The sequence below is a fragment of the Marmota marmota genome, unplaced genomic scaffold (assembly GCF_001458135.2).
Source record: "Marmota marmota marmota unplaced genomic scaffold, marMar, whole genome shotgun sequence".
NCBI classification, from domain to species: domain Eukaryota; kingdom Metazoa; phylum Chordata; class Mammalia; order Rodentia; family Sciuridae; genus Marmota; species Marmota marmota.
Genome location: NW_025999960.1, coordinates 9,037,352 through 9,047,325, shown reverse-complemented (window position 1 = coordinate 9,047,325; position 9,974 = coordinate 9,037,352). Strand labels below are relative to the sequence as shown.

Sequence of the window (9,974 nt, the reverse complement as noted above, 5' to 3'; positions counted from 1 at the left end):
CCGGTCGGACAGGTACGGGCCACCTCGGGTCTTGGGGCCGCGACTGGGCGGCGGGCTCGGGGGCTCCGGGCGCGGCCTGGCCCGAGCTGCTTGAGGGTCGGTCTCCGCCTCCCGCTTCTTTGCCGCGGGCTCGCACCCCCTTCACTCTTTTCCCTCCTTCCCCTCCAGCCGGGGGTGAGCCCGGCGCTGCTCCCACCTCCGAGAACCCCACGCTGTTTGCCTTTTGACCCAGTCTTTATGTGCTTTATAAGACAAAAATTAGAAATCGAATTTAATCTGCAACTTTAAAAAAGATTTGTTGAAAATAAATGGTGCTTTCACTTATTATTTGCTGTTTTACTAGTGGGAATTCCCTCTTGTTTCCATGGAGTTGAAGTTGAGATATTTAAACAGACTGGCACCCTACTCAGTACCTCCTCCCCTCCAAAAGGATTGTCTAATTTTCGTGTGTTAATGCATGGAGTTTTCATTAATAGAGACGATTAGTTAAATCTGGAGATGGCATGTGTGCACGTTATGAATTTTTTTAAACACTCGGTTTATTCTTAAACTTAACAGAAAGTTAAAAATAAGCGATACTTAGCAGGCTCAAGATACTTGTGGGATGGAATGAAGAAACCTCTCTTGAAAATCCATGTTTGTGAAGCAGCGACTCTGGCAGATTTGCACAAATCACTGCCAGAGACATGAGATTTAAATTGAAAATAGAATTTTTTTAGCAGCATATTAATACTTAAAATCTGAGCGTTTCGCACTCCTCCTTGATAGATGGGCACCCACACTTCTCTGGCAGTGACCGGAAGGTAAAAGCTTTTATATGGCAAGGTGTAGGATTAGGAGGAGGGAGTGTAGGTCAACTTTTAAGCTCTTGTGGAACATCTTCTGAGAGGTGTTGGTCATTTCCGGGATGAAAGGGGGATGTTTAGGCAGAGGAGTAGCATTGAAAAAAATGGATTATCACATTTTTACTGTATGATTTGATGAGTCAGAGAAGTTCATAGGATTCAGGACTTAGTATTCATAAGCAGAACTACTTCCAGAGCCAGGTTTACCAAAATTGGGTTAATGGCTGAATATTTGAATCAGCTCATGAAAAATGATAGAGGGAAGCTAAACTATTTCTGAACTATTACCTTATTATGAGGACTTTAAATTATGAAATAGTGGATAGAATTGTAAGGCTGCAATTTTTCTTTTTTTTTTTTCTTTTTATTTGAACTGCAATTGAACCCCGGGTGCTCTGTCACTGACGCACATCTCCAGCTCTTTTTATTTTTAAAAAACAGGGTCTTGCTAAATTACCCACGTCGGCCTCGAATTTTTTAAAAAATATTTTTATTAGTTATTGGTGGACCTTTATTTATTTATTTGTTTATATGTGGTTGAGAATCGAACCCAGTGCCAGGCAAGCGCTCTTCTACGGAGCCACAACCCCGGACCCTGGCCTCAAATTTTTGATTCTCTTGTCTCAGCCTCACAAATCTCTGGGAGTCGCTGGAATTAGAGGCATACAGTGCCAGGCAGGATGCAAAACATTAATCAAACATTAAAAAAACTTCAAAGTATAATACTAGCATTTCAGTTTGATAGAGTAACATTCACTTTTATTACTTTGTCTCAAATATTTGTGACGGATTTTTATGAATCTGCTTGTCCAGCTAATTTTAACAAAATTACTTTATTAGAAATTTAGAAAAGCTGGGCGTGGTGGCTCATGCCTATAATCCCAGCAGCTCCAGAGGCTGAGGCAGGAGGATAACAAGTTCAAAGCCAGCCTCAGCAAACCAAAGGCCCTGAGCAACTCAGTGAGACTCTGTCTCTAAATAAAATAGGAAGTAGGGCTGGGGGATGTAGCTCAGTGGTTGGGAGCCCCTGAGTTCAATCCCTGGTACCAAAAAAAAAAAAAAAAAAAAAAAAAAAATTTAGAAACAGGCTTAGTTTTAATAAATATTTAATAAAGCTAAGTTTGATGTGTGAAAGTTGAGTCAGCTGAAATGCTGTACTTTTTTTTAACATTTTTTTTTTTTAAGTTGTAGATGTATGCAATACCTTTATTTTTACGTGGTGCTGAGAATTGAGCCACAACCTCAGCCTGTGAAATGCTGTACTTTATAGGTCCTCTTGTAGCATTACTTCTCTCTTCCTTTTTTTTTTTTTTTTTGTGTGTGTGTGTACTAAGGATTGAACCCAGGGGCACTGTACCCTTGAGCCACATCTTCAACCCTTTTTATTTTAATTTTTTAAAAAATATTTTTAGTTGTAGATGGAAACAATACCTTTATTTATTAATTTTATGTAGTGCTGAGGATCAAACCCAGGGCCTCACACATGCGAAGTAAGTGCTCTACCACTGAACTACAATCCCAGACCCTTTATTTTAAATTTTGAGACAGGGTTCTCCCTAAGTTGCTTTGGGCCCCTCTAAGTTTTGAAGGTTGTCTTCGAATTTGTGATCATCCTGCTTTAACCTCCCAAGTAGCTGGGATTACAGGCATTCGCCATCATGTGGGACTTTACTTCTTGTTTTAAATGAAGTTTAAGTATAACTTAAAATTAAATGTATATAAATCTTCACACAAATTTGGTGAAGGTGCTGGGGACAGTGACTGCAAGTTGGAGACCAACCTCAGCAATTTAGGGAGACTCCGTCTCAAAACAAAACGAAAACAAAAACGACAACAAAAACAAACCAAAAAGGGCTGGAAATAAAGCTCAGTGCTAAAGGGTTCAATCCTCAGTACCAGGAAAAAAATAAAATAAAATGGTAAAGAATGTTTCTCTACATTTGCATGCAAAACAGTCCTGTGGGCAGAGGAACAACATAGAAAAGCTGAATTGTCACATTTTTACCCTATGATTTCATTAAGGTCAGGCAAACTCCTAAGATATTTTGACTCTTTTATTATTATTTTGTGGGCTGATCCTTGAACCCAGAGCCTTGAGCATCCTAGGTAATCACTCTACCACTGAGCTCCACATCCTGATTCAAGACCCTGATTATTTACTTTTGCATTTTTATGGTTTTTATTGGTGCATTATTATTATACATAGTGGGATTCATTGTGACTTATTCATATACACACATAATTTGATTAGTCTCATTTTCTGTATGTCTCTTCCTCACTCCTCCTGGTCCTCTTCCTCTGTTCTACAGGTATCCCTCTGTTTTTCAATTGGCACATCTAAATTATACATAAAATGGGGTTCTTTGTGATGTTTATATGTGTATATAACATAATTTGGTGGATTTTATTCCTTAATACCTCTCCTTTCCTTTTCTTCCCTTTGATCCTCTTCCTCTAATCTATTTTTTAAATTGATGCATTATAATTATACATAAAAGTGGGATTCATTTACATGTACATAGCTTAATTTTCATTCCCTAGCATTGCCCTTTCTCTCCTTCCTCTGCCCTGGATCTCTTTCCTCTCTTCTACTGGTCTCCCTTCTATTTTCATGAGATTCCTTTTTTTCCTCTAGCTTCCTCAGATGAGAGAAAACATTCAACACTTGATTTTCTGAGTCTGACTTACTTCACTTAGCATGATGTTTTCCAGTACCAGCTATTCCAGCAAGTGATATAATTTCATTCTTTTTTTATGGCTGGGTAAAACTTCATTGTGTACGTATACCTTACTTACTTTATCTATCTATCTATCTATTTTTGGTATTGGGGATTGAATACAGGGGTGCTTAACTACTGAGCCACATCCCCAACCCTTTTTTTATTTTTTATTCTTTATTCTGAGACAGGGTCTTGCCAAGTTGTTAAGGGCCTTGCTAAGTTGCTGAGTCTGGCCTTGAGCTTATGATCCTCCTGCCTTAACTTTCTGACTTTTTGGAATTACAGATGTGCACCACCATTCCTGGGTTTATATCACCTTTTATTTATCCATTCATATCTGTGTGTGTGTGTGTGTGTGTGTGTGTGTTTTACTGGATATTGAACCCAGGGGTGCTCTGCCAGTGGCTACATTGCTAGCTCTTTTTATTTTTTATTTTGAGACACTTTCTCACCAAGTTACTGAGGCTGGCCTCAAATTTGTGAATCTTCTGTCTCAGCCTCCTGGGTTTATAGGCATGCATCACCAATCAGCTCCCATTAATATTATTTAGTGGAGTTACCACTTTGAATGTTGAACATCTAGTATTCCATTTTGAGCAGTTATAAGCCTTAATAACCAAAACCTGGATAACTACCTTTACTTTTCTACTATTTTAAAACATTATTATTATTATTATTATTACTACTACTACTACTATTACTACTACTACCTCCACCACCACCCTGCAGGTACAACCACTGTGTTCAGATTGGTTGCTTTTCCTAACTTTATTGCTTGTAACAAGTTACTGGTACATAGTGAATTCTTTTTCAGTTTCTACTGTGTCTCAATCTTCAAAACCATTTTTTCATGAGTGTGAGAATGGATATTTGGGAGTTAAGAAACTAAGCAAATGATTCCACTTCTTGTCAGCAGTGTTTGTTTGTTTGTTTGTTTTGGTGCTGGGGATTGAAGTGAGGGCCTGTGCATGCTAGGCAAGCACTCTACCAGCTGAGCTATATCTCCAGCCCCAGTAGCTTAGTGTTTTATGATTTTTTTTACTTCAATGGTGAGCAGCCTGGGTATTTTACTGCATATTTTCTTGTTTTTTCCCCTTATGTTGAAAATTTACCTTGTTTTATCACTGAGTTACATCCCCAGCCTATTTAATTTAATTTTAATTTTTTGATACTGGGGGTTGAACCCAGGGGCATTTAACCACTGAGCCACATCCCAGCTCTTTTTTATGTTTTGAGACAGTGTCTCACTAAGTTACTTAGGCCTTGCTCAGTTACTGAGGTTGGCTTTGAACTTGTGATCTTTTTGCCTCAGCCTCCTGAGTCACTGGGATTACAGGTGTGCACCACTGCTTCCTTATTTTATTTTTTGAGACAGGGTTTTGCTACTTGCTGAAGCTGTCCTGGAGCTTGTGATCCTCCTGCCTCATCTTCCCCAGTAGCTGGGATTACAGGCCTGTACCACTATACTTGACAAGTGCATATGTTTTTATATTCCATTAAAGAAAAGAAAATTCTTTCTTCATTCTGTATTTTTTTTCCTGCTATGTAATTATGGTCAAGAAATTTTACTAAAACTTGACTATTTCTGTGCAAATTTGTCTCCTGTGTGGAGTTGATCCTCATCCCCCAAAGAAACCCTGTATTCATTAGCAGTTAACTCCTCATTCCACTTCTCAAGTCCTCAGCCCTAGGCAATTGCAAATCTGCTTTCTGTCTTCATATGTTTGTCTGGGGCATTTCACATAATTGAATCACACAAAATGTGGCCTTTTGAGTTTAGCCTCTAAGTGTTTTCTTTTATACCTTTATTTTATTTTATTTATTTTTATGTGGTACTGAGGATTGAACCCATTGCTTCATGTGTGCTAGGCAAGTGCTCTAGCACTAAGCCACAACCCCAGCCCTCTTAGTGTTTTCAAGGTTCAACTACTGTAGCATGTATCACTTCATTCCTTTTTATGGGCAAATAATATTTTATTGACTGGACGTACCACCTTTTGTTTATTCATTAGTTAATGGACATTTGAGTGGTTTTGTACTTTTTGACTCTTATGAATAATGGTGTTCTAAACATTCATGTGTAATTTTTCTGTGAACGTAAAATGTTTTTAGTTCTTTTGAGCATCCACCGAAGGAGTAGAACTGATGGATCATGGCTACACAACTCTGTGAATATAATAAAACCACTGAGTTGTATAATTTTTAAAAAATATTTTTTTGTAGTTGTTGATGGACCTTTAGTTTATTCATTTATTTATATGCGGTGCTGAGAATCCAACCCAGTGCCTCGTACATGTGAGGCAAGTGCTCTACCACTGAGCCACAACCCCAGCCCAAGTTGTATAATTCAAAAGGGAATTAGACATATTATTATTTTTTGCTTTGTAAAACCTCTAAACATCTCATCAGTTTCTAACAACATTTATTTATTGTAGCTGTTTACATGTTCATGGCTATGACCCTGCATTATGTATCATCTTATCCTAGGACCCAGACTGAGGAAGCAGTCTATTGAATATTCCTAGTTTAATGGCAGGGGAAGAGTGATTTGCTGGGTTGAATTTCACAATCTGATTTGAAGCTTCTGCTCTAATGCTGTGATATCTTGTCTGTTCACATTACATTGACCAGAGCAAGTCCCTGGAAAAAGGTCAAAGTCAAAGAATGAGGCAAAGGTATTTACTTCTCCCTTTTAGAGACAGGCGGGTCATGTGGTGATGAACATGTTTGTATAATAGATAAGAGTGGAGGATGAATGATTGTACATGTGGATATTGATTAAGGAGAAAAAAGGGCAAGGAGGTCTTTACAGACTCCTCTGAGAAGATGGCCAGTAGAGTGGAATGCATATGGAGTTGATAGTAACCTGAGGGGCAATCCAAGGAGACAGTGAGTTTATAGTTCCACTAATCAGCATAGTCATTCATTAGTTGTTCGGTAGTCACCTGAGAAAGTGAATGAATGGATTGGTTTCAATTTGGGATTTTAGTGGAAAGGTATGGTTAAAGAGTGAGGTAGAAGTTGTAGCTATAGGAAAGTGAACAGATGAGCTATATGGTCTAGTCTGAGTAGGGACAGAAATAAGGACAAGAAGGAGCTTATACTTAGGAGGCATGTGAGTGGAAGTGTGAGTCTCTAATGGAATATGGAGAATTAGAGTAGAGACTAGTCTGAAATGAGATATTGGAGTTTAGGATTGCAGTTTCAGGTGTTGACAAAGGCTAGGATATGTTATTTTTAACTGAAGGTAATAGGAAGTACAAGTCCTGGAGTTGAAGAATTGGGTATTGGCTTAGGTCTCCCACAAGGCAACATCCAAGATGACTCTTATTCTCTACTGAATGCAATGACCCATGCCCATTTTACTCATGATTGTGTTTCCATTGTTTTGCCTGTGTATGTGGTCATGCCGTAGATTTATATTTGTTGTGTGATTGTATGGAGGAAAGCGGAGCTTGGCGTTGAAGAGGAGGACTGTGATGCTTATGTTTGATTGGGATGGACCTAGTAGGTTGGTAGATGAGAGTGATGCAGCAAGTGGCCCTTTCACATGGCTGGCAGTTGCTGCTGGCTTTTGGCTGAGAGCCCAGCTGGGGCTGTTGACCTCCGTCCTCTCAAATGACTTCTCCACGTGCCTTAGACTTCTTAAAACATGGAGACAAGTGTGTACCAGGAAATAGGCAATGGATGTTGCCATGTTCTTTAGGCAAGGGCGTAGGAATTGACACTCTGTCCAGTCCTGTCTCTGTTTGCTAGTGCAGTTAGTCTCTGTTGTGGGTGAGGGGAGATAGAACCTAACTCTTGATCTAAGTGTCAGCGAGTTTGTGACCACCCTTAATCCACATACTTGGCTCCTAAAGTTTGATGGTAGCAAAAGTCCAGGGGTCTTAGTGTGGCTCAAAGCTTCAGGAAATTAAACTCATCATTAAGTTGTCTAACACATTGGTCTTATTGAATTTTATTCTCTAGTTTATGTCTTCTCCATTTTGTATCATTTTTTGTTTGTTTTTTATGTACTGGGGTTTGAACCCAGGGGTGCTCTATCAGTGAGCTCCATCTTCAGCCTTTTTATTTTATTTTGAGAAAGGGTCTGGCTAAGTTGCTCAGGCTGGCCTGGAACTTGTGACCCTCCTCCCTTGGCCTCTGGAGTAGCTGGGATGACAGGCATGCTCTAACATTCCAGGCTCTTGAATCAACTTTTTAAAAACTCTGCCTTACAGTGTAGTTTAATTGTGAAACTGCAAAGGATCCCCTGAGTTAGAAGCTCCCTGGTGGGTACAACCTTATGACAGGTTTGGGGTGTGCTTTCCAGCTCACAGGCATGTTTCTTGATTCTAATGAAACTTGAGTAATTTCAGCAGCTTCTCCATGTTGGCAACATGCCTGAGAACTTTTCCTAGACCAAAATTTGTGGGCAGAAATTTTTAAAATATTGATAGCAAAGATGTCAAAATGTTAACAGTGGTGGGTGATTTATTAGGCTTTTACATTTTTAAAAATTGTGCTTAATGAACATGTATTGATCGAAGCATTTATAAATACACAAATTTTAAATTTTAAAGATCTATGTAAGTTCTAGTAAATAAACAGAATGATAAAAGTTGTATCAATACCTTTGAGGAGCCAGGATGTGATGCTAGGCATCACACCTGGGGCCTCTTGCATACTAGGTAAAACTAGTATCAATACCTTTTTTTCCCCTAATTTTTTAGTTGTAGATGGATACAATACTTTTATTTTGTTTACTTATTCTTTTATGTGGTGCTGAGGATCGAACCCAGGGCCTCACGTGTGCTAGGTGAGCACTCTACCACCAAGCCACAACCTCAGCCCCCTCAGTATAAATACTTTTTTTAAAAAAATTTTTTCTTTTTTAGTTGTTGTAGACCTTTATTTTATTTATTTATACACAGTGCTGAGAATCGAACTCAGTGCCTCACACATGCCAGGCAAGTACGCTACCACTGAGCCACAGCCTCAGCCCCAAGTATCAATACTTTTGATTAAAAATTCCAACTTGACTCTAGATATCCCATGATGAACAGTGTTTCTCATTCAGGTCTGACCTTAAGACTTATCTGGGGTATTAGTTAAAAATTCAGCTTATCAGGCCATTCATCTGGAGATTCTTGGTTAACTAGGAGTAGGATCCTGTGTCTCCATTTCTAACAGGTAACCTTAGGTTCAGGTAGATTTGGAAACAGGATGGAATAATGTTTAGTTATAATTGTTTTTTTTTTTTTCATAGAACCAAGTTGCATGTTGTTCATTGTAAATAAATTGTACATTTGTTGAAATAACAACATGATGATGTCTATATCTGAAAGGTGGAGATAATTATCTAACTTAACAAGTTTGTTTGATGCGTAAATAGATGTGAAAGCACTTGAATGTGAAAGAACTGTGTTAGTTGTTAAGGTGCTGCTGAGCTTGACTCCCTGGTACGAAGTGTGAGGTTTTAAACATATAAGACCATGCCCAGGAGGGCACACAAACAGGTTTTCTAATCAAGTGGTAAGTTTTCCTGATATGTTCACATTTTGTTTTCCTGACTGATCAACCTTTTAAAAATATGACTTTTTGTTTCCTAGAAAATGGTGTCTTTCAAAGGAAAACAAATTACAGTTTAACTTTTTTCTATTGATTTTAAAATTCCAAATTTGTAGTTCTTTATGAAATAGTATACAGAATTTCTTGGCATTTTAAAAACCACCATTGTCAGACCCTGTTTTCAGAGATTTTGATTTCACTGGTCTGTGTGGGGCTCTGTGAGTGTTTATTACACCTTCAGGGCTGAGAACCCCTTGACAGTTCTTGAGAAAAGTGATTAAAGGTATTGGCAAACCTGAAATTTTATAGACCTTTTGATATAAGAACAGTAATTTATAATTGAATAGTGAGAGAAAGCAAAGCTACATGGTAATGTGTTGAGAGCCACAGCCGAAGGGGCCCCAGCAAACTTCCAGCTGCCGGCTGATGATTGGCTCACAGCGGCCCCAGCAACATCTAGCTGATTGGCTCCTCTGCGGTGATGCTCATTGGGCTGTTTCCCTGCCCTTTCAGACCAGGAGCTGCTCATGGGGGACTTTTTTGGCTCCGCCCACGTGACCCAGCCAATCGGCCTCAAGAGCAGGAGGATTGTGGGAGGTGGAGAGAAGCTTGTGGGGGAGAGAGAGGCTTGTGGAAAGGCGGTGGTGGCAGTTGAGGCTCTGAGGGTTTTTTCCTGAGAGGCTGTTTTGTTTGGCGTGTGTGGTTCTAAAAATAAAGTTAGTTTCTTTTGACAAGTGGCTCCTGATTGTGCCCAGCCAGACTGCGGCATTTGGTGGGCCACACGGGGAGCGCCTGAGGGTAAGTGAAACTGCTCGCCCCTGAGGGCAGGGCAAGAGGATGGGTAGCCATTTTAAGATTC

General features: G+C 39.4%; 1 protein-coding gene across 1 annotated transcript in view; it reads left to right on the top strand.

The window, feature by feature from the left end:
* The first annotated feature begins 6 nt into the window (after positions 1–6).
* Positions 7–9,974, top strand: part of Gxylt1 (glucoside xylosyltransferase 1) — a 47,441-nt gene continuing 37,473 nt past the window's right edge. The window contains exon 1 of the mRNA XM_015493433.2: positions 7–12. The gene's annotated coding sequence lies outside the window, so the exon portion shown is untranslated. The remainder of the gene's footprint in view (positions 13–9,974) is intronic.